The 5,519-nt window shown below is 46.7% G+C and overlaps 1 protein-coding gene across 4 annotated transcripts in view; it reads right to left on the bottom strand.

Moving 5' to 3' along the window:
• Nucleotides 1-5,519, bottom strand: part of PRICKLE2 (prickle planar cell polarity protein 2) — a 343,425-nt gene that overhangs the window by 228,110 nt on the left and 109,796 nt on the right. The window lies entirely within an intron of this gene.

The raw sequence follows: 5,519 nt of genomic DNA, 5'->3' as shown, positions 1-5,519 counted from the left end.
AAACCACAAAAAAAAAAAAAAAAAAAAAAAAAAAAAAAAAAAAAAAAAAAAAAAAAAACCTGTGTGCTTTAAATGAGTGAACTGTAAGGTATGTGAATTATATCTTGATAAAGCTGCCTTAAAATATATATACACAATTATGACCAAAAATAAAAAAGTGTTTGCAGGCAGCTTTGCCCCTAATGTTTGATCCTTCTAGCATGAGATTTCTTCCGGTCTACTGCAACTCAGAGATAAGTTCCTAGGATCCATTCTGAAGGCCTTCCTTCAGATCTCTGGCTAACGGACAAAGAAAAGATACAGGAGGCATAACTTGCCTTCTTGCCAGCATCAGTTAGTATTAAGTCACTCTGAGCCATCCTCCCACACCAGGAACATAAGCACTGACTGATCAGCTGGTACCAAACTGTCCCTGGGCGATGATCACACGTACAGAATCAGGCTCAAAACTGCTCTCTGAGGCAGCCGGCTTCTGAAGCATCTGCTTTCTTAGACGAATTGGGAGTTTCCAAATTAGCAAAGTAAGAACCAGGTTTTTAAAGGGATAGAAAATGGTTTAGGCCTGGATGAGAATAAAGAGGGAAAGGTAGGCCATGGGACAGGTAGGGAAGAGAAAAGAGCTGTGTGTGTGAGGCTACGTAGTCACGGGACGTTTCAGTCCTTCCAGCAACCTGTCCTCCTCCTTCTGGAAACAACTGACTCCCATGGGGAATCGCTCTTTCTCTGCACCACAGCCCACTTGGTTTGGGGGGTGCCGAAGCTCAGCTCCAGGGTAGGCCTCATGACCTGGTCTAAGCCAAGCGGTGCCTTCATTCCCATTGCTGCAGTGACTGGTTCAGGGGCGGGCACGTGACACAACTGGGCCAATGAGATGCAGGCATAGGATTTCCGCTGAAAGTCCTGAGCAGAAAAAGACTCTGCAGATTTTAAGCCAAGAGCAGGCGGCAGCTATGTAGCCACCACAAGGGGAACCCTTGCATGAGAGTGGGACAAAACAGGGGGGGAAGGGCCTCATATCATAGGAGACCCTGATCTAGAAGCCAGAACTCCTGGCACTTTGAGCCACTGACTCAGTCACACCCACCCCCCTCCTATTTTTCTCAAAATAGTTTGTATTAAAATGCATTCTGCCCATTGCGATACAAAGAACTCTGCTTGACATGGAAAGCAATCAACAGAGTTCCACCGGTGATTCCCCCAGTGACCACCGGGAATCACGGGAACACGATCCGCGATGGTTCATTTTATGTGTCAAGTTGGCGAGGTTACAGTACCCAGATATTTGGTCAAACATCCTTCTATGTGTTTCTGTAAAGGTATTCTTAAAGGTCAGGTGAACATTTAAATCAGTAAACCGTGAGTGAAGTAGGAGACTGCCCTCCATAATGTAGGTGGGTCTCATCCCATCAGTTCAAGGCCTTAGCAGGAAAGCTGACTTTCCTGGAAGAAGAGGGAATTCTGCCAGCAGAGGACCTCTGGATTCTAACTGCAACTCCTTCCTGGGTCTCCAGCCTGCCAGCCTACCCTGCACACTTTGGACATGGCAGCCTCCACAACTGTGTGAATCAATTCCTTAAAAGAAATCTCTCTCTCCTCACCCTCCACCCCACTTCTCTCCCTCTCTTTCTCCCTCTGTTCTTCCCCCCTTCCCCCTCTCTCTCTCTGTATACACCCACATACACACACACAGTTTAACCGTGGACAACATGGGGGTGAGGGGCGCCGACCCCCAGGTGGTCGGAAATCCACCTGTAACTTTACAGCTGGCTCGCATATCCACGGTTCCACATCTGCAGACTCAACCAATCACAGACTGCGAAGTACTGCAGTGCACAGTTATTGAAAAAGTCTGCCCGCCCGTGGACACACAGAGTTCAAACCCATGTTCTTCAAGGGCCAGCTGTGTATCCTACTGGTTCTGTTTGTCTGGAGGACCCTAACTTGCACGTGATAAAGCGATCCCAGGCCAACATGTTGGCGCTCGGAGTTTTAGGTGGGAAGAACATAGTATCAGCACCCCTCACCCAGAGCTACCTCCCTCTTCAACAACACCCCCTCCCCCCCACCCGGACACCAGGTTCTGGGCGACATCCTTTGTTTGCGTCGTCTTACTTACCGAATATGCCACGCCCGTTTTGCAGATGACAAGAGCTTAAAGGACTTGCCCCAGGTCCAAATGCTGGTAATGAGACACCCAGGAATTCACCTCAGATCTCCCAGTGATCCATCCCAAAGACCTCAATCCCTGGGCAAGCTGCCCATTTTCTGGGAGGAAATTCCTGAGGACGCCCTTTTCTTTCTCAAAGAGTTGGGGGAGCAGATTTAAAGTTACGAGAAGGGAGCAAGACCTCACCTACACGCCACACCCCCTCTGCCCTCCCCCCAGCAGTGCTTCTAGGTCAGGATCCCTTTGTCAATTTACACACCTACTTGTGGGTGTCACTGGTGTCGGGTGAGTCACCAAGTCACACAGCCATGGCCTCTGGCCCTGGAGGGGAGGATCCAAGCTCCACTTCCCAAAAACGCTGACGTGGCCCACTGGCCCGAGTTAACAGACTCACACCCTCTCTACCTGTCCTCCGTCAGGGCTTGATTTTCTACCAGGCCACTGCTGCCAACTAAAGCTTTAGGGTAACGCGGACGACAAGCTGCCAGAGAGGAGAAAGAAGAAAACGGCCACAGATCCCCTCTGAGGTCCAAGCAGAGGCCTTAAGGATCAGTCTGGGCGGAATGGCAGGCATGGGTGTCCTCCCTCTGCTGTATGATAGCAGGAGCAGTTGTTTCCAGATGTTCGTCATGTATATTCTACTTCCATGACATATGGCGAGTCCACAGACTACCTGTACCATTAGTGATTCAGCATCGTTTATAAAAATGTTTTAAATTTCGCGGACAATTTTTAAAGGTTACACTCCATGTACAGTTATTACAAAATACTGGCTGTATTCCCCATGTTGTACAATACATCCTTATAGCCTATCTTACACCCAATAGTTTATACCTTTCACTCCCCTACCCCTATATTGCATGGTTTTCACCAGCTCCTCGTTTCATTAAAATAAACATTTGAAAAGGGAGTTTTACAGTTATGACATATGAAAACTGTTTACTTGCCATAAATAGAAAATAACTTTTAAAAATAATTATTAAAAGCATACTCAATGTCATTAGACACACTTGTCCATCAAAGGCTCTGGGCCTGTGGGTAACTCTCATTTTGTTTAAGAAGAAAGGGGTATTACACATAACAGATTACTATTAGCTAGTGACCTTGAATCACTAAGATCAGACTAAATGATATGTCACTTGAAAAGGAGGGGAGGGGTACGAAGCATTTTAGTTCAGCAAACCTTCACAGGACACCTACTCTGGGTCAGAACCTGCACTGATTATCTGTGACAAGCCATTTTAGTAAGAGTTCCATCAGAAATGGTTAACTAAAAAGATGTGGCAGGGCTTCCCTGGTGGCGCAGTGGTTGAGAGTCCGCCTGCCGATGCAGGGGACGAGGGTTCGTGCCCCGGTCCGGGAAGATCCCACGTGCCGCGGAGCGGCTGGGCCCGTGAGCCCTGGCCGCTGAGCCTGCGCGTCCGGAGCCTGTGCTCCGCAACGGGAGAGGCCACGACAGTCAGAGGCCTGCATACCGCAAAAAAAAAAAAAAAAAAAAAAAAAAAAAGATGTGGCATTTAATTCAATTATGTTTCAATATAGAGAGAAACACATTTCCAGACACTCCTATTTTTAAGTGCCAATAAAAGGACAGAATTTCCTTTCTTAATTTGTTGATGCAGGCTTCAAAATACACCTTCAATCAACGTCACTAAAACATATAATCGTAAAGATTATTAAACTGGAATTCCATTGAAAAGTTAACACACCTACTAGCACCAGTTCAGACTTTCCCCTCAGGTGTGTGGAAGAATTAGAAATGCGTTAACTTTTTCACTATGCACTTTGTTTTTTTAATGCAGAATTTGCACACCAACTGAAACCATCTTCCTCACCAGCTAAAACCACCTCAATGCCATACAAAATCATTTGTACGCTACCGTGGCACGTGACCCATTTTTGAAGAGAAAACAAAACAGACTTTGAAGTTCACTACCTGGATTGGATTCCTGCTCTGCCACTTCCCAGCTGTGTGGCCTGAGGCACATTACTTAACCTCTCTGAATTGCTAATTCTTCATCTATAAGGTAAGCATAGCAATATTAACTTTGTAGGGCTGTTGGGAAAGAGAAGAGGATAAAACAACACAAGAGCCTAGCTTAGGCCTTGGAACCCAGTAAGGCACACAATAGGTGCGTATTACCACTCTGACGGGAGGGTGTGGGGATCACTGCTGACTATGAGAAAGTTGCTTTATGTCAGAACGACAGCCTGAATGCCCACAGGGGCCGAGCACGTCACATGAAGGAGGGACGCCTGTTGGGTGGTGTCCTAATCAAGCAGAGATCCAGCTAAGGTTGCAACTAAAAGAGGCAGCTGCGTGTTCAGTGTCCACTGACTACAGCCAAGTTAACAGCCAGTAACATTTGTTAAGCGATGACCCTAAGGGTCTAAGGACTCTGCATATACTAACTCATTTCATCCTTCTAACCCTAGGAGGAAGGTCCTATTATCCTCCACATGTTATAAACGAGCGGAGGGAGGCACAGTGAGATGAGGTAACTTGTCTAACCCCATCCGGCTAGGGAGTTGCAAAGCCAGACTTTTAAACCAGGCATTCTGTTGTCAAAGCCAGTCATTCTGTAACCTCTAGGGGCAGCGAGTAGTTCTCATGCTTTACAGTGCAAGGAATCACCTAGGGAGGCTTGTGAAAATAAAACCGCGGAAGTGATTCAACAGCTCAGGAGACCGGGAGGGCCGGAGAATTTGCATTTCTAACAAGTTCCCAGGTGATCCTGATGCCGTTGATCCGAGGACCATACTTTGAGAACCACTGTTTCAGGCCCTACTTCCTCTCCTAAGGCTGGTCCAGTATTCCAGATCTTCTGGTAGAATTTCAAGAAAAGCCAGAAATGAGGTCTTCTGCACGAAGGCTCATTGTATTTACACGCTGGCCACTAACTCAGTATTTTTAACAATACCGTGCAAACCAACAGGCCAAATTTGGCCTCTGGGCTGTTGGGTTTCTGATTTCTGCTTTCTGTGTCCAAGGCAATTTTTTTTTCTTTTTTTTTTGGCCGTGACACATGGCATGTGGTATGCCAGGTCCCCAACCAGGGATCGAACCCACGCCCCCTGCAGTGGAAGCACGGAGTCTCACCTAATGGACCGCCAGGGAAGTCCCTGTCCAGGGCATTTTTTTTAAATTAATTAATTCATTTATTTATTTATTTTTTAACATCTTTATTGGAGTATAACTGTTTTACAATGGTGTGTTAGTTTCTCCTTTACAACAAAGTGAATCAGTTATACATATTCATATGTTACCATATCTCTTCCCTCTTGCGTCACCCTCCCTCCCACCCTCCCTATCCCACCCCTCTAGGTGGTCACAAAGCACCGAGCTGATCTC

Source organism: Physeter macrocephalus, chromosome 18 (genome assembly GCF_002837175.3).
Source record: "Physeter macrocephalus isolate SW-GA chromosome 18, ASM283717v5, whole genome shotgun sequence".
Classification (NCBI taxonomy): Eukaryota; Metazoa; Chordata; class Mammalia; order Artiodactyla; family Physeteridae; genus Physeter; species Physeter macrocephalus.
The sequence above is the reverse complement of the archived record's forward strand: the minus strand, read 5'-3'. Positions and strand labels throughout refer to the sequence as shown.